Source organism: Neophocaena asiaeorientalis, unplaced genomic scaffold (assembly GCF_003031525.2).
Source record: "Neophocaena asiaeorientalis asiaeorientalis breed wild unplaced genomic scaffold, Neophocaena_asiaeorientalis_V1.1 scaffold429, whole genome shotgun sequence".
Classification (NCBI taxonomy): domain Eukaryota; kingdom Metazoa; phylum Chordata; class Mammalia; order Artiodactyla; family Phocoenidae; genus Neophocaena; species Neophocaena asiaeorientalis.
The window spans coordinates 3,855,824-3,875,107 of NW_020173550.1; positions in this window are offsets into that span (position 1 = coordinate 3,855,824).

A 19,284-nucleotide genomic window follows, 5' to 3' on the forward strand; every position below is an offset into this window, starting at 1 on the left:
CTCCTCTCCTTCCTTGGGGGAAGGGGGGTTCCCAGCTGCCTCAGGCCCCATCATCACCCTGTGGTCGCCCGGGGCAGGCAATTCAGTGGTGGTGGTCAGCAGTGTCAACCCAGAGTCATACCCCCAAAGTTTTTCTTGGGGTGTTCATGCTAGTCGGTGAAGATCTTGCTTAATAAGAATGCCTTGGTTCAGACGGCTGACAGGTGCCAGGCCCAGCTGGCTGAGAGTTTCCTACAATGGCCCCAAGCTTCATGGGAAGTCCAGCAAATCATCTTTAAGCATCAGAACATCTGCTTTCTCCAGAAGGACGAGAGAACCCAGGTCTAACTAAAAACTACGGAAACTCTCTCCTGTATTGTTTCAACATTCCAGAATCCTTGAATTTCCAAAAAGTGTCATTGCTTGCAACTCCACACCTTTTCAATCAGTATTTAATCTTAAAGGACCTCAAGGTTTTACCTTTTAAAAATTGAGGGATGGGGACTTCCCTGGTGGTCCCTGTGGGTGAGACGTCGGGCTCCCGATGCAGGGGGCCCGGGGTTCGATCCCTGGTCTGGGAACTAGATCCTGTATGCCACAACTAAGAGTCTGCATGCTGCAGCTAAGAAGTCCGCGTGCTGCAACTAAAGATCCCGGGTGCCGCAACTAAGACCCGACGCAGCCAAAATAAGTAAATAAATAATAAATAAATAAATATATTCTTTTTTAAAAATGGAGGGATGTCACAGAGTTCAAATTCTTCTGGAAAGACTGTGAGCTGGCCTGTAGACGATGTTCTTCAAGTCCACAGACAGAGCTCTGGACCACTCACTGAGAGCTAACTGGGTGAACACAAACCTCAGACTTACCTGGAAAGGAGCTGAACAGTTGGTCACAACTTCCATCATCCCAGAAAAATATCCACTTTACCATGCACCAAGATAGACCCTAAAATACCAGAAATTTTATCGTTATTATTTTTAGAGAGAAATCAGTGTACTTGTTAAAAAAAATCTAACTCACACAGTGAAAATTATTGTGATGGGTAATAGTCAGTGTCTTGGTTACTGTATGGAGTGGGTGAACCACAAGCACCTATATGCTCTGGGAAGGATTTTTTTCCTTCCCCCCTCCTTCTTTGCCCCTCTCCTCTCCTCTCCTGACCTCTCCCCTCCCCTCCCTGTCCCCCAAAACCGTACAAATCTATCAGGTTTCACATAGATGTTTCTTCCCCATCACCTTTCAGGCTTCAGCAGACCCCAAGCTGCTGTGTGATGTGCTCTGGGGCTGTTTACTAAGAATATGTCTAAACCGAGATTTTGCCATCTGGTACCTTAGAAATGTCTTATTTTAATGAGGAGAGCCACGTTGCTTTCAGCAAGAGCATAGGTGTTTTGGAAAACTGGGAATGCGTTATCTTACCTTCAGATGAATTCATTTTGGATCACAAAAATCCAGGCATAGTGGCTTACTGCTCATAAAATACCTTCTATCTGCGGCACATCATATATTCTGACACCTTGCCATCAAGACAGACTCTTTTTTTGAGCAGGTTGCTGTGGGATCGCTTAAAAACATTGTCAGCAGTCTTCCCTGGTGGCACAGTGGTTGGGAGTCCGCCTGCCGATGCAGGGCACACGGGTTCGTGCCCCGGTTCGGGAAGATCCCACATGCCGCGGGGCAACTGGGCCCGTGAGCTGTGGCCCCTGAGGCTGCGCTTCCGGAGCCTGTGCTCCGTAGGGGGCGAGGCCACAGCAGTGAGAGGCCCGTGTACCGCAAAAAAAAAAACCAACAAAACATTGTCAGCCCAGTCAGCAGGGACCCTGGCTACCGCTGTAGGTCTTTGGTTGCCTGGGAGATATCTTGCTTCCCGAGATTCAGTCAGGCAAGCCACACCGGTTTTTCCCTTCATCCTGGTTTGATCTTAATTTAGTCAGGTCAGTCAGCGTAATTGTCACTCAGATCCAGACGTGAATAACCATTCTGTACTCAGGGCAGTCACGCTGTTGAGTTGAATCACTTTGGTCTCGCCCCAGACAAGCTTGCTCCCTGCCCCAGAGAGACCAGTTTAGCCCCTGCTTCCCATTGTTAGTTCAGCTTTTGAGTTTTGGTTTTAATCTCCTATTATTTTTGTTTCTTTTTTTTTTAAACATCTTTATTGGAGTATAATTGCTTTACAAGGGTGTGTTAGTTTCTGCTTTATAACAAAGTGAATCAGTTATACATATACATATGTCCCCATAACTCTTCCCTCTTGTATCTCCCTCCTTCCCACCCCTCTAGGTGGTCATAAAGCACCGAGCTGATCTCCCTGTGCTATGCAGCTGCTTCCCACTAGCTATCTATTTTATGTTTGGTAGTGTATATATGTCCATGCCACTCTCTCACCTTGTCACAGCTTACCCTTCCCCCTCCCCATATCCTCAAGTCTATTCTCTAGTAGGTCTGCATCTTTACTCCCATCTTTTTTTTTTTACATCTTTATTGGAGTATAATTGCTTTACAATGGTGTGTTAGTTTCTGCTTATCGGTCGGCCCTGATCTTCTGTGTGGGAATCTCACCGCTTTGCCCTCCGCACCCCTGTTGCTGTGCTCTCCTCCGTGGCTCCGAAGCTTTCCCCCTGCGCCACCCGCAGTCTCCGCCCGCGAAGGGGCTTCCTATTGTGTGGAAACCTTTCCTCCTTCACGGCTCCCTCCCACTGGTGCAGGTCCCGTCCCTATCCTTTTGTCTCTGTTTATTCTGTTTTCTTTTGCCCTACCCAGGTACGTGGGGGGTTTCCTGCCTTTTGGGAGGTCTGAGGTCTTCTGCCAGCGTTCAGTAGGTGTTCTGTAGGAGTTGTTCCATGTGTAGATGTATTTCTGGTGTATCTGTGGGGAGGAAGGTGATCTCCGCCTCTTACTCTTCCGCCATCTTCCCGGAAGCCCTATTTTTGTTTCTTGTTGCAGTTGCAGACATATATTCCTAGTTGACCAGATAGTCTTATCTTTTAAATATTTGTATGTAAGAGGAATAGTTACAATTAGATTTCTATAGCAAGATGATGACAAAAGTGACTAAGCTATAATCTAAATTTCCTCTTCTTGTATCTTACCCTTGTATGCTGTATTTTTAATTTTATTCTTTTGTAATGAAATGGCACAGCAGGGCAGGAATTCGGATTTCAGCGAGCAAGTGAAACCATGTCAGAGCTGTGAGGTTGAACATGAGTTAAGAAGTGCTTGCAAGGACTTCCCTGGTGGCGCAGTGGTTAAGAATCCACCTGCCAATGCAGGGGACACATGTTCGATCCCTGGTCCAGGAAGATCCCACGTGCCGCGGAGCAACTAAGCCCGTGCGCCACAACTGCTGAGCTCTAGAGACCACGAGTCACAACTACTGAGCCCACGTACCACAATTACTGAAGCCCACGCACCTAGAGTCCGTGCTCCACAACAAGAGAAAACACCGCAATGAGAAGCCCACGTACCACAGTGAAGAGTAGCCCCTGCTCGCCACAGCTAGAGAAAGCCTGTGTGCAGCAACGAAGACCCAATACAGCCAAAAATAGATAAAAGGAAATAAATAAATTTATGAAAAATAAGTGCTTGCAGCTGAGGTAGCTGAATAGTAGGGAGAAGGGTTGTGATTTTCTCCAGGAAAACCTCAAATCCAGATCTTCAGGAAGAAATAAAGCCAGCTTCTGCTGCCTGTGAGGCTTCCTGTCACCTACCACTCTGCCTTTGATTTCTGGCAAAATCTAGTATCACCTTATACTTCCACCTAACTTTTAATCTGCTTATGTGTAAACCAGTATCTCTTTAAAACTTCTTCATGCTTTTTCCCCACCTTTCCAAATTGCACACCCATGCTTTGTTTTTTTTGTTGTTGTTTTTTGTTTTTTGCGGTACGCGGGCCTCTCACTGTTGTGGCCTCTCCCGTTGCGCAGCACAGGCTCCGGATGCGCAGGCTCAGAGGCCATGGCTCACGGGCCCAGCCACTCCGCGGCATGTGGGATCTTCCCGGACCGGGGCACGAACCCGTGTCCCCTGCATCGGCAGGCGGACTCTCAACCACTGCGCCACCAGGGAAGCCCCATGCTTTGTTTTTGTTCTAAGATGCCTGCCTTCAGTGCTGGGAGTTCAGAAGGCACGGAGAGTTTTGAAGTCTCAGTGTCGTGAATCTACCCTCCCCACCTTCTGGGGTGTAAATTGAGCTGTGGTCCTGGACCTGCCGTTTCTCTGTCTCTCACCTGCTTGACCTTGACATAGTAACATCACATTCGAAGCCTCCTTGGGAGAAAACCTCCCAAAGTGCTCTTTAAACGGTCCCCCCATTGAAACTCACATCTAGATTTTTGTCTCGAATTGGAACCTCACGAGAGCCTAGGACCTGAGTCTGATTTGGCAATAACTCAGCTTCCATGTGTGTGTGAGAAGCAGCTGCAATTGAAGTAAGTGACCTCTTTTTGCCCAATTAGAATGGAAGGGCTTGCAGGAATCCACAAAGACTCGGCCCTGGCAAGCACGATGAAATCTTCATCTTGCAATTTTTAACAGAAATAATTATCAGAGTCACTGTGGCACAAGGGTCTGTGTATTTGGTTTCCTGATTTTGTATATAAAGAGTGTGAGTAGAAGAGAATATTTATAATTTAAAAACATTATTGGTAACACTGAAAAAAAGCAGCACAGCACATGGTGAAATAGATGTGTAGTATAGTTTAAACAATATTCTTTTGTACTCATGGAATGGTTTAGTGACCATGAGAAAATTTCTTTCTCAGAAATGTTCATTATTGGGAAAATAATTAAACCAATTTTATAACAACAACCAAAAAATCATGATAAATTAAAAAATGGCTTCTGGTCATTTGGTATAATTTTTTATGCTTAGCATTATTGAAATATATTTTAAAATTATTCAGTATTTGATAAAACAGGAAACCAAAGAAAGTTATGAAAAATAAAGGAAAATGAATATATCCTTTGACTTAACAATCTTACGTCTGTATTCTACAGAAGGAATACCATGATTATATAAAGATTTATCCTCCAGGATGATAATTAGAGTGGTATTTGTAATTTAAATACTAAAAAAGCCTAGATATTCATTAATAGACATTTTGGTGATCATACAATGGGGTAGTACATAGTCACTTAAAAAATGACTGGATTTGGAAGAAAGATGTGTGTGATATTTTTTAGGTGAAAATGTGAGTTGTAGACCAGAAAAATTACAAGATTCCACATTTGGAAAAGAAGTGTGTGTGTGTGTGTGTGTGTGTGTGTGTGTGTAAATTCACAGTGGAGTGTGTTTAAATTTAGGAACGAGTTAGGAAGGACAAACGGAATGTTAACAGTTACTAACTTTGGGAGGTGGACTGCATAGATGGAGTGTTCTTTATATAATTCAAACGACAAATGATGGGATTATAGGTAATTTTTCGTGCCTTTTAAATTATATACATATTTTAAAAATATATATCCTGAAACAATGTCGTTAGGCAGGATGAAAACCTCAAGACCAGAGGAAGATACATGGGGAAACTTTGAGCCAACACTGCCCTCTGCTGGGAAAGTTGTGTCATGCACCGGCTTGGTTTGCTCCGGGTTCCAGAAGCTGAGGGTCAGAAACTTTTGAAAGAGCAAGGAAGGTCGCTAAGAGTTAACCCAGTCGAGCGACCTTCAGACCTGGTCTGCATGTCAGAATTACTAGGGCTGCACCCACGGAGAAGCGAACGGAACATGTTTACTACTGGGGCCAGGAATTTGTCCCGCGGTTGGTGCTGTTCGTCAGATGTGGGTTCTTGTCTCCATCCTTCCGTGTAGCTTTGCAAACTGAACTGGTCGAGGAAGTTAGTTGTGCTGGATTACACAGGAGGTTTTAGCAGAGCCAGAACTAGAACCCAGATCCCTTGATTCCTAGCCCAGAAAATTCTTTTAAATTCCCCCTCCCCCAATCCTTTCCTGTTGACTTTTGTGCCCTGAATCCCCATTTTGCCAGCAATGACCTTGCCCATATCCTGTGGTCTTTCCTCTTACAGGTGTCACCTGGGAGTTTCCTGGACTTTCTCCTCTAGCTTACCTCTTTGGCGGGTGCTGGAGATTCTATACCAATAAATTAGGAATCCAGCCCCTTTTTACCTAATTTTCATGGGAAAGCACCCAAACACAGGCCCCAGAATTAGAAGGCTTGGCTGGAATCAGGCTTCACCATTCATCAGTGATGAGACCTTGGGCAGGATAGAACAGATATTTAAGCTTCAGTTTCATCATCTTTAAAGTGGCAGCAAATAGTAGTACTTTCCCTCTTAGGGCTGTTAAGGGATCAGATGAGTTAATCTATGTACAGCATCTAGCCTGGTGCCTGATATATTTGCTCTTCTTTTCCTAAAGCAATACAGCAACGCAGAGGGTGGTTAGAAAGTACAATGACCCTTGAATCCTGACGAAGAAAGGTGGCAATGGCATAAATGGACCCCATTCATTTCAGAGAACCTCTACCAAGTGTCCATGTAATTCTGACAACATCTCCCTTCAGACAGAGGAAAAATATATGGAAATAAAGGCACTACAAACTTTAGAAAATAAAATTATTTCCTACTTTCAAAGTTAAACTTTTTTTTGTAAAAAGTAAAAATAGTCTTTCTGTTTTCCAAGCATCTTCACGTGAGAAAGTAGACACCCCACAAATGAGCAGTTTATGAGAAAACTACTTTATGCACAGTATATTTCTGAACTAACAAAGTGACTTCAGATCCTTGATGAGCATTAAAATATCAAAAGTATTCAAATACTTAAGAAAGAAAAACAAAGCTGGAGGCATCATGCTCCCTGATTTTAAACAATATTATAAGACCTTCATCATCAAAACGGTATGGTATTAGCATAAAAACAGACACATAGATCAATGGAACATAATAGAGAGCCCAGAAATAAACCCATGTATATTTGGTCAATTAACTTACAACAAAAGAGCCAAGAATATACAGTGGGGAAAGGACAGACTCTTCAATAAATGGTATTGGGAAAACTGGACAGCCACATTCAAAAGAATGAAACTACACCGCTATCTTACACCACGTACAAAAATAAACTCAAAATGAACTGAAGACTTGGATGTAAGACCCGAAACCATAAAACTCTTAGAAGAAAACACAGGCAGTAAGCTCCTGGACATCAATCTTGGCAATGATTTTTTGGATCTGACTCTAAAAGCAAAGGCAACAAAAGCAAAAGTAAACAAGTGGGACTACATCAAACTAAAAAGCTTCTGCACAGCTAAGGGAACCTTCACAAAATGAAAAGGCAACCTACTAAATGGGAGAAGATATTTGTACATCATATACCTGATAAGTGTTAATATCCGAAATATTTAAAGGACTCATACAACTCAATAGCAAACAAAAACAATCTGATTAAAACATGGAAAGATGATCTGACCTTAAGCCAATAAGAAACATCCCTAACTGATAGTCTTACTTATTTTTCAGAAGCCCTTTTTCAGGGAGTTATTTAGTATTCTCCCATGTAAGCATGTCACATTAATTCATTTAGCAATTAAAAAGGTATTCAAATACTTCCCCAAACCGCTTTTCTACGTGACCTCATCATTACCGGATATTTTTGTATCTATAAGCAGGGCACTTTTGGAAACGCAGGTATGGGAGTGGGATTTATTCTGTTGGGGCAGGAGGAATGGGGTATTGGATATTGGACATATCCAGGATAGGGGAACCCAGAGTGAGGTGGTGAGGTGTTTGAATGTATAGGGGGCGCCGGGGACTCAGAGCACGGAGGCTGCCCAGGAATGGAAGGGGTAAGAGCGAGCAGAAAACAGGTGTGTCAGGGCCAGGCAGGGGCTCCTTGGAGAACAGCTGCATACATCAGTGGTTTCTCAACTCTGCTGCATGTTAGAACCACGGCGGTGGCTGAAAAATGTCCCCAGAGATATTAGGTCCTAATCCCTGGAGGCATGTGAATGTTACCTTATTTGGAAAAAAGGTCTTTGCAGATGTGATTCAATAAAGGATCTTGAGATGAGGAGGTAATCTTGCATTATCCAGGTGGGCCCTAAATGCCATTATGAGTACCCTTATTAGAGAGCGGTGGATAGACAGGCACAGTGGAGAAGGGGATGTGAAGAAGTAGGTAGAGGATGGAGTGATGCGGTCACACGTCAAGGGACGCTGGCAGCTGCCAGAAGCCGGAAGAGGCAAGGAACTGATTCTTCCCCAGAGCCTCTGGAAGGAGCGCGGGCCTACTGTCACCTTGACTCTAGCCCAGTGATACTGACTTCTGACTTCTGGTCTCCAAAACTGGGGGAGAATAAATTTCTGTTATCTTAAGTTACTCCATTTGCGGTGATTTGTTTGTTACAGCAGCTCCGGGGAACTAATAAAACCACTCAGGGGGATTCTAAACATTCCAATGGCTAGAGTGCACCCCAGGCCAGTCAAATAAGGGTGCCTGGGAGTTGGAGCCAAGCATCGGGATTTATTAAAGATCCCCAGGTGATGTCATGTTCACAGATCCCTTCCTCTTATTTCAAAATCTGCCCCATTTGCCTTTCTTGGAGTTAGATAGTCCGGCAATTAGGGATTTGCTCCTTGGCGTTTCTTGATCTGCGGCCTCAGCCATTTCCTAGCTGTACCTGGGGCAGAACTTGCTCTTGTTAAATCCTGATTTCAGATGATAACCAGACATTTTCTTAGTTCAGACTAGTTAGCTCCAAAGGGAGGGTGGGGATAGAGTGGGTACCCTCAGATTTTGAAGAAGAGGCTTCATTGTGTTAGCTCACCAGGTAATTTGTCTGAGTTATCTTTGACTTCAGTTATTGCCTTCCAGTGAACTATTGGATTCTAAGCTCAAAATAACAGCGCGTTGTGGTTGGTCCTTGAGAAATTTTCAAAGAAAGTGAAATGAGTCTTATGGTGCATCAGCCTCCCTTCCTTTTAGGGATCCCTCCGTTGGGGACCTAGTGCCCTCCCCTGTCTTTCCGATGCAGCTCACAGGCTCTTTCCACTCACAGCCTTCCCTGTTGGTGAATCACTGCACCTTAAAGAGTTTAGTAGTTCTGTGTCCCCTGGCTCTGAGCCAAGGGGAACGGCACCCCCTCTAATAAGACACAATCTGGAAACTCCAGGGTTTGTACAGGAAGGAGAAGGTGCTGGTGAGGGATTACTGACTGAGCAATCTCAGCTCTGCTCCTTCACTTCTGTCATCTTAGGGTTGAACCTCCAGCCTCAAGAATTTGTTTCTCAACCTTTAACTCTCTTATCTCATAGCTAGGATAACCCGGGACTGTAAAGAAACAGTGAATTTTACTCTCCAGAGAGCAAAAGGAATTAAGCAGAGTATTACCCTCTATCAAAGATGCAACTTGGGCTTCCCTGGTGGCGCAGTGGTTGAGAATCCGCCTGCCAATGCAGGGAACACGGGTTCGTGCCCCGGTCCGGGAAGATCCCACATGCCGCGGAGCAGCTGGGCTGGGCCCGTGAGCCACAACTACTGAGCCTGCGCGTCTGGAGCCTGTGCTCCACAACAAGAGAGGCCGCGATAGTGAGGCCCGCGCACTGCGATGAAGAGTGGACCCCGCTTGCCACAACTAGAGAAAGCCCTCGCACAGAAACGAAGACCCAACACAGCCAAAAATAAACAAATAAACTCCTACCCCCAACATCTTCTTAAAAAAAAAAAAAAAGATGCAGCTTGCAAAGTAAATCTCACCAAAACTTGCCTACCGTCTGGAGCTTCTGGGCCCTGTCCTGCTCCCTTAGGAGTTGTGGAGGGAAAAGAGGACCCTGCTAAAAAATTCTCCCTTTTCACTTTAGCATCTTCTTTTCACCTTTTTTTTTTTTTAGCGGTACGCGGGGCTCTCACTGCCGTGGCCTCTCCCGTTGCGGAGCACAGGCTCCGGACGCGCAGGCTCAGCAGCCATGGCTCACGGGCCCAGCCGCTCCGCGACACGTGGGACCCTCCCTCACCGGGGCACAAACCCGTGTCCCCTGCATCGGCAGGCGGACTCCCAACCACTGCGCCACCAAGGAAGCCCTTCTTTTCACCTTTTGTGACAGACTCACTTCCTAGGTCAGGGGCAGGAAGCATTGTTTCTAGTACAGGTCGGACAGGATTCTGACTGTCTAACACAGGACACTCACCAGAGCCTTCGAGTAACTAAAATCACATGTGTGCAGGGATATGGGAAGCTGGGGAAGCACACATCTATCCCTCACATCTATCCTCTGATCCCTTGATGGCAAATACTGACTTACTGCGATCTCTTTTAGAAAGCATTTTTACTTTTTAATACACGTCAAATGCTTTAGTACGGAGGAGTGAGTCAGGCCTAGGGCAGCAGCGCACGCTTGTGTGCCTTCCTGCGTGTACGTGTGTCCCTGTGTATTTGTGGGAGAGTGAAGGGTCCCTCCGATGGCACAGAACTCAGCGGTGTCGAACATGCTCGGTGGCATGGGTGCTCTGGGTGCTCAAATACATGTTGATTGGCTGAGAATCCAATGTTCCTCCTGCGCTGGGATGCCGGCGTAGGTTTGGGCATTGGGGAGGACGGGAGAGTGTTGTCTCTGCTTGCTGCAAGGCCCATGGACAGGAAACAGGTGGCTTTGAGAAGCTCAAGCCTGAAGGTGCTTTTAACCTCCTTAGGCTTTCAGAAGTGTAGGCTGCTATCATTTTTTTTTTTTTTTTTTTTGGCGGTACGCGGGCCTCTCACTGCTGTGGCCTCTCCCGTTGCGGAGCGCAGGCTCAGCGGCCATGGCTCACGGGCCCAGCAGCTCCGCGGCATGTGGAATCTTCCCGGACCGGGACACGAACCTGTGTCCCCTGCATTGGCAGGCAGACTCCCAACCACTGCGCCACCAGGGAAGCCCCTATCATTTTTTTGCTTACCCCACCAACTGCCTACGCCAGCCCTAACCCGAATCCAGTACTAACCCTTCCCCTCTCCCCTGCTGTTGCATTCCTGCAGGTGAGCGTCCTCTCTCACTGCCGGCTCAGCTCAGCACCAGTTCCCAGGCCAATTTAACTGGAGATAGGAGCCCTCTAAACTGCTTCTGTAGCAGTTCTTGTACACCCCCCCCCAACACACACACACACACACATTATAGTGGGTACATGGTATCCAGTCACCCTCTTTGCTGCTATAGCCACAAACCTTTGCCTTATTTCCCACTGGGATATACGGTATATAAACTGAGCCTTATAACAGGGCTCTTTTTCACATTTCCAGAGCCTGAGCCTTTGCTATGCGCCCAAAATATTTTTTGTCCTTTGTCCCTTGGCTCATTCTGTATTTACTAAGTGTCTGCTCGCTTAGTAAATACCCAGTGTCCATGCTGGGCCTGGGGCTTGGTACCTGCACAAGGAGTTCCTGCTCGGACTCCCTGGCAGTGTCTGTCCCATCCTTCTCATCTGTCTGGGAGGCGGAGTCCTGTGATTCCCATCTGCACCTCCCCGCTGCGTGCTGGTATGTCTGGACCTCAGGGTCCTGATCACCCCAAGGCTCAGGCTGGTGGGAAGGAACATCTTGTTACTTTTCCCTTGAACTGCGGTGGGAGAGGCCTGCTTGAGCCTCCAGGGGCAGCCCATTCTGGTACCAAGAACAGCCTTTTCCGATCCTGTCCAGCCCCAGGGGGAATATTGAGAGCCGACTGTGGCCTGTGTCACACCGTCTTCCTCATGCCTCGTCCTGTGCTCATTAGCCAAGTCCTGAAATGCCCGGGTAAAGCATAGCAGCCTGTAGGGTGAGGTGCAGTGTGAGCGTGGGTATATAACGTGTGCATAATGGCGCCGTTGTTGGCAAGAAGGACCTCTAGGAGGAGAAAATTAAACTCTCAGCTGGAGAAAGAAGCCTCCCAAAGTCAAATGAATCAGTTCCTTAAAAAGGAATGAAATTGTGCCATTTTCAGAGATGGGGATGGACCTAGAGCCTGTCATACGGAGTGAAGTCAGAAGGAGAAAAACCAATATCGTATATTAACGCAGATATGTGGAATCTAGAAAAATGGTACAGTTGAACTTATTTGCAAAGCAGAAATAGAGACACAGGTGTAGAGAACAAACGTATGGACAGCAAGGGGGTGGGGGTGGGTGGGATGAATTGGGCGATTGGGATTGACATATATACACTATTGATATTATGTATAAGTGGGCAGAGGGTGGGCAGGGGACGGCCAGCTAACCTTAGGGAACAAAGAACTGGGTGGTGAGTCCTGGGTCCTACATATCTGTCTGCCATTAAGTCCATTGTGTGTCCAGGGTCTATTAACCATGTGTTTTGCTGCTTTGATATTTGAAGCCTTGCTCAACCCCGAGGGACTGCCCCTCCCAGGCTTGGCCTGTTCCTAGGTACAGTAAAGGACTCACCTGAGAGCGTGCCTTTCATATGCCTACCGACCAATCCAGAGCCTGTTCCTAAATTGCCTCCTTTATTGGGCTCTCGCATCTGGGCCACTATCTCTTTTTGCCCTAATCACCGCAGGGCCAGCTAGAGACATCCCTTATGCCCCAGAGCTCGCTGAAACGGTTCAACTAGCCAGTCCTACACCTGCTAGCCCTGACCTGCCCGCTCTTTCCTGGGAAACCACAATAAAGGCACTTGCCTGCAATTCCCCTCATTCCCTCTGCCTCTTGACTGACCCTGGTGCTTCCTGTGTGCCCCCTGCCCCCATGGCATGGTGTGCCCCCTCTTCTAGGGTATGATGAGTAACAAACTGTCTTTTCCATGGCCATAGCCTCCTGGTCTGTTGGCCTCACACAATAATAATAACACTTCAAAGGTACAAGAAAGTCTGAGCTTCAGTTTTCTATGTTTATTTATTGGCTGCGCCGCGTGGCTTGCAGGATCTTAGTTCCCCTACCAGGGATTGAACCTGCGCCCTCGGCAGTGAAAGCATGGAGCCCTAACCACTGGACCACCAGGGAATTCCTCTGAGCTTCAGTTTTCTGATCACGAAAATGAGAGACTGGATTCAATGGACTATTTTGGAGTCTCCTTTTAATGACCCAGATAGGCTTGTTTGCTTCCCCCCGAACCCCCTCAGAACCGGTAACCTTGGGCGTCCTCCCCTCTCCCGGTCACTCAGGGGGCGGAAGATGCTGCCCAGCTTCCTGATCACTGCTGTGGGCATCCTTCCTAGCAATCCAAACGAAAGAACTCTGTTTAAGTGTACAATCCAGTCTGATTAATATAGGCGCAATGTTGTACAGCAGATGTCTAGAGCTTATCCATCCTGCATAACTGAAACTTCATGCTTGTCGAAGGACATTTCCTTATCCCCCCGCCGCATCCCGAGCCTCTAACAACCACCATTTTAACTCTCTGATTCTAGGAGTCTGACCATCATAGATGCCTCATATATATGGAATGATGCAGAATTTGTCCTACTGTCTGCTGTGTCTTAGAGGCAATTTTTTGGACTCTGGGGTTGCTCCAGCTTGTCACATGGATGTCTTGACCTGGGCACAGGGCTTCAGGTGTAGCTGCCCAGCACGGGTCATGAGGGTTCACACACATCTTAGATCCAGGCCCCTAGTTGATGTGGCCCCAGGCAGAGAACACTCCTGGCTGTGTATTTGCAAGAAGAGTAGTTTTACTGTCTAAGTCCCCTAGATGGTGCTACTTGTCAAGTGTGAGTGTTACTTTTCTTTTTTCCTTTTTTTCTTTCTTTTGAAACTGCTGGCATCTCCCTGTGGCTCCCAGGCGGAAGCTAGTGTCCCTTGCCTTAGTGGAAAGTTACTGCTGTCCGACCTGGTGAGTGATGTCAGAGATGATTTCTACCGGAAATAGTCCTCACCTCTGGATATTTTAAAATGACTTAGGGTATGAGTGTGTTGTATGACTTGTTTACGTGTGTGCGCCTCGCTCTCATTCCTGGTCGCATGACTGTATCATCGGAAACACTGTGTGCGCGGAAGCAGGTTGATACTTACAGTGATCTGTCTGGGGAGGGAGGATGGAGAGAAGGGAGATGTCAGAATTCATCCCTTCATCCCTTTCTCTCCCTGATTCAACTTTTCGTTAGATAAGAAACATATCCAGAGACCCTGACCCATCACGAGCTTTCAAATGTCTCCCTTATCTGCTCTCCATCCTTCCTGACATGCCACCAGGTCATATCCATTTTTTTTTTTGCATTATCAGGAGTCTTCCTAACAAGTATATATCCATTCACACCCATAGCTGACTGAAATCACTCTGGTCTGGGAGTCAGAATTTTAACAATGGAGATAAAAGGATGCTCTAGGAATGTAAGGAGACTTTTTGTGATGTGAGGGCTGAAAATGGGGGAAGACCAGGGACATCATGAGGGGTGGGTGAAGACCTGGGGAGATGCCAGACAGTTGAAGGAAGCACTAAGATGGGAAGTGGGGAGAAATGAAGGTACGTTTTGCCAGGTAATGTTGAGGACTGCTGGCCTCCTATACGAATGGGGCTCTTTTGATCCAACATGGAGGCCCTGGGAGCAATCTCTTAGCGGAGGAGACGCTCACTATACCTTGCTTGGGTCCCTGATACACGTCTGTGTGTACTCAAACCAACTGACAGGCATCTCATTTGTTCCCAGTAATTGCTTTATGTTAAGGAAGTCACTATAGAATAAACTCAGCCTTTTGGGAGGAGAAAAGTTTGGTTGCTCACTGGTGAAAACAGGTGGGCTGCAGCTCTTGGTGCAATTTGTTAGGTGCTATTGGCAACGTCTTATGGCTTTGCTCTATCATTTGAGTCCGCGGGAGGTCATCTCCTGGTGAAGTAGGTCATCAGGAGAAAGGTGGGGCAAGGACAGGCTTAGGCTTCCTGATACTCTGGGTTTTGGAGGAGTGAAATGTGAAGTGAGGAGAGAGAGGGTCAGAAAAGGAACAGCTGTCACCCAAGTAATGAGTTCAGTTGAATCAGTCATTTTCAGTTTTCTCTTTGTAGTTAATTTCCATATTACAGTCTAAAGCAAGACTTGTGTCCTGACTGCTTTTGTTTTCCTTCATTTCACTCTGTAAGCTTGATTCCAGCTTTTGTACTTTATAGTCCACTGATTTGGACATGCAAAGAGTATGTTGAGGAAAGAAGGGTAGGAAAACTGAAGAGGGAAAGAAGGCTGACAAGGGAGCAGAGTCTCTTGCCTTCTGTGGTATATGTCCTGACCCCTGGGACACAGGCTCGCAAGTTGACGCAGGCAACCCACACTCCTCTGTGATGTGGTGGTGCTGTCTGACTCAGGTGATGGGAACACACCGTTCTTGCAACTTATCTGATTTCTTAAATAGACCCAGGGTTCTAGTCTGTCTTACTTGCACACACCATCAACTTCTTCTAAGATGTTGGCTGATAAAGGCTTAAAATATCACCTCTCCTAGGGATTTTTGTACCTTGATTAAGACCTCTTGAATGAAATCCAGACTCCTTAGTTTGTTTTCAGTGTCCTCTATGCTCTGTTCCCAGTCTTACCTTCCTAGATATACTCCCCTTTCAATGCCTTTCAAGGCAGCCACGTCACTGGACAGTGAGCTCTTCCAAGGCAGGTGTATGATTTACCCTTTGGTATTTGTGGTAGATACCTAATGAATCATGCTTCCCCGAATTCAAACCCCGTGTATTCTCTTCCCTCACTAAGTCTGGATTGACCTCATGACTTCCTTGTACAAATAAAACATGGTGGAAATGATATTGTACAAGTTTCTGGGTCTAGGCCATAGGAGGCCTTGCAGCTTTTGCTTTTGCTCACTTGATGTAAGAGGGGAGCCCTGGAGTATGCAAGACCATGTGGAGAAGGTGAGGGCCATCTAGCTGCTAGCTGGTCACAGTCATCTTGGTGGAGATGCCAGATTATGCCTGAGGCCATCCTGGATTTTCCATTCCTGGTGAAACCATAAGCTGATTGTGGAGGGGAGATAAGCCATGCTCCTGAGCCCAGTGTAGATTGCAGAATTGTGAATAACTAAGTGGTGGTTGTTGTCCTAAGCCACTAAGTTCTGGGATATTTGTTACACAGCAATAGATAGCTGATACAGTATTGTAAATCATCTTTGTATCTGCACGCCAAACAGAGTTTCATTAGTTGGCTCAATATTTCTTAGGCATGCTTCACACCTTCTCATGCCCCCATGCTCATGTTCTGCCAACCTGGAAAAACTGATTTTTCCCTTTTATCTACCAAAACACAACGGATTCTACCTTCTCTGATGCCCCAACTAGGATTGATCCTCCCCTCCTTCTGAACTCCTTTGGTGTCTCCTGCTATTTGGCATATCCTGTCTTTGTGTATATGTCTTTCTCACTAATTAAATTTTAAACTTTTCAAGGTCAGGTTCTATTGTTTTAAACGTCTTTACGGAGATATAATTCACACACCAACACATTCACTTGTCTGAAGCGTACAATTCAGTGGGTTTTAGTGTATTTGTAGAGTTGTGCAACTATTACCACAATCTGAGTTTGGGATAATTTCATCACTCCAGAAGGAAACCCCATACCCATTCCACCCAACCCCTAGCCTGAGACAACCACTAATCTACTTCTAAAAAAAACAATTATTGAAGTATAGTTTATTTGCAATGTTGAGTTCACTAATCTACTTTTGATTTCCACGGATTTAGGCCTTTTTTTTGGTCAAGCAGTGGAAGTGTGATCACTCTGTGTTGACTAATTGAGTGAAACCTCTAAACCTTTTCGAGACCAGGAATGATGGAACAGTGGTCCAATTTCAGGTTCAGTGACAGGAGCAGAGAGGGACTTCTGCTGAGGAAGGTTTCCATGGCACTTCATACATTGCCCCGTAGCTGCATCTCTGTTACTCCTCAGAGATGAGTGTTCTGGAGAAAGGACATGGTGAGATCTTGAGTCAAAGCTTGCTTCTGCTGGTTACTAGTTCTGAGGTCTAGCACTAGTTACCCACCTTCTCTGAGCTTTGGTTTGCTCAGTGGTAAGACTTCATAAAGAGATGACACACAGGGTAGAGTTCCCTGTGCTATACAGTAGGTTCTTATTAGTTATCTATTTTCTATATAGTAGTGTGTCTATGTCAATCCCAATCTCCCAATTTATCCCTCCCCGGTAACCCCAATAAAAATTAAAAAAAAAAAAAGAAAAAGAAAAGAGATGACACACAGGGGACACCTCCCACACCTCCCATGGTACATACAAAGTTATTTCCCTTCTCCTAGCGCTTGTCCTTTCACTATCCTCTGTGTCCTCTTCCACCCCGGTTGCCCCACCCAACTGGGTTGCTTCCACCCCACCCAACTCTGCTCCGGGTGGATTGCTCTGCTTGAATGAGAACTGGGTGGACCAAGGCACTGTGGGTGGGAGGTACCTGGAGAGCTGGGGACCGTGTCATGGCACCAGGAGGATGATGTGATACCCTAGGACCAGACATTCCCAGATAGAAGACTCCCTGGATAGAATTCCACCAATCCCTTCCAAAGATAAGACTTTGGACCATGGCTCTTCCTCTTTTAGTTCTCTCTGTGGTGATTTTTGGGGCACAGGTGTCTAGGCGGCCATTTAGTTGCAGACGAGGTTAGCTGCAGATTGCTGGTCTTTTTGTACAGATTGGCTGACATAGATTTGCTCACACAGAACGCTGGCTAAGCTTTGTGGTGGTTTGGGCTCCCCTGGAAAAGGCAGGAGACAAAGACAAATGTGGGCAAACACAGGGCTAGGCTCCTCTGAATATGCCGGTGGACTTGATGTACTCTGTTCTCTCTCAGCTTTCACAATATTTACAACTGGGGCCGCATGTTTCATGCTGAACTCCTGTGGAGAGAGCAGGCAGGGAGCAGGCTGCGCCACGTGCAATGCCACATGCTGTCTGCTGGGCATCCCCACCAGAGGGCTCCTGGGGGCACGGGGATAAAACTGCACAAGCAGAGCAGCTTCGGTAGAGTCAGGGCATTCTTGGGACAGAGTTGTTCACTGTCATCGCACAGGCAAGGTGGGAGGGACCCTGGCAAACACTGAGAGGTGGGGTTGCTCTCTAGCTTGGTCTCATGGGGCAGAACTGACACATTCACCGTGCTCGGACTCTGATTGGTTCCCGCTTTGGGCAAAGAGGACCAAGAAGGGCCTTTTGCTCCTCAGTTTGCCCCTAGTCCTGTAGTCTCAGTAGACGTAGCTCCAAAGCCTGGTGCTGTCCCCCTCAAACCTGCCAGATGCTCTGGTGAAGCTCTGCATGTTCTGCTGTACACCACTGGGTCTTCCCATCTTTGCTCTGAGCCAGGCTGCTGGCTGCTCTGTGTAGCCCTCCCACCCCTCCCAGGGATGGAGTCGGACATGGGGACTGGGGACGAGTTGGGAGGTTCAGGTCATGGTTCCTTCCGCTGACTGTTAAGAGAATTCCCATCACCAGCATGGTGGCTTCTGCAGGATTGGGGGTACCTACCTGTCAATCTAGCTCTGTCCTTGGTCAGGAGCGATCAACACCATGAGCTTCGTTAGCGTCCTTCTTCTCAGACAAAGCCCCAGGGTGAAAGAGAGGAAGCTGTCGTAGGTGTGTCCTAAGTGCAGGAGCAGGGGATGGGCATGTGAGGATGTGAGCAAAGACATGCAGGAGACTCACTCTCAGACCCTTTTGATTGTCTTCTCCCCTAATCCCTTCTCCACTCCTGCACCCCAACACTCACAAAAATAGGAAGTGATGTCATCACACATGTGCATGCCTCCCCTTCCAGCGAGGATGCCTCCCTCCAGGTCACCGCTTCCTGTTTCTGAGTCATCAGGAAGGTAATTTCCCTCTGATGCTCTATATCCTCAGGGACACTCTGATCACGAGCACCTACCCAGTCTCCACTTCTTCTATCCTTTCTTTTCTTTTAAATAAAAAAGAAAGTGCACCCCACCCCCCACTAAAAAAAGGAAAAAAGAAAAACTAAGCTAAACACAGTACAGCTGCTGGTCTGAGCTGCTGCAAGCTCGCGAAATGCATGGTGGATTACAGCCGTCAGCCCCTATTTGGAAGGATGGCTGAGTGCCTGGGTTTAATTGGATAATTACAAGTGAAGATGATTCTGGAGAGCCTCTCCTTCTGTAAGAAGATCTGCCTTAGATCTTGACTACTAAGGGAAAGAGGGGTATTTGACTGCTCTCCCAATATATAGAATGAATCAAAGTGCCAGAATAAGATACCCCGGAGGAACAAGACAGCACTGGAAGGATTTGTTAAGAGTCAACTGAAGCAAATCTTCAAAGAGCCAGTTGTGTAGACAGACCCCACTGCATTTTCCCCCTTCTCCTTTTCTCTCCCCGTCCTCCTTCCTTTGCAGTCCTCCCTCCCCCCTTCCCTCCCTCCCTCCCTTCATTCTTCCATCCTTCCTTCCCTC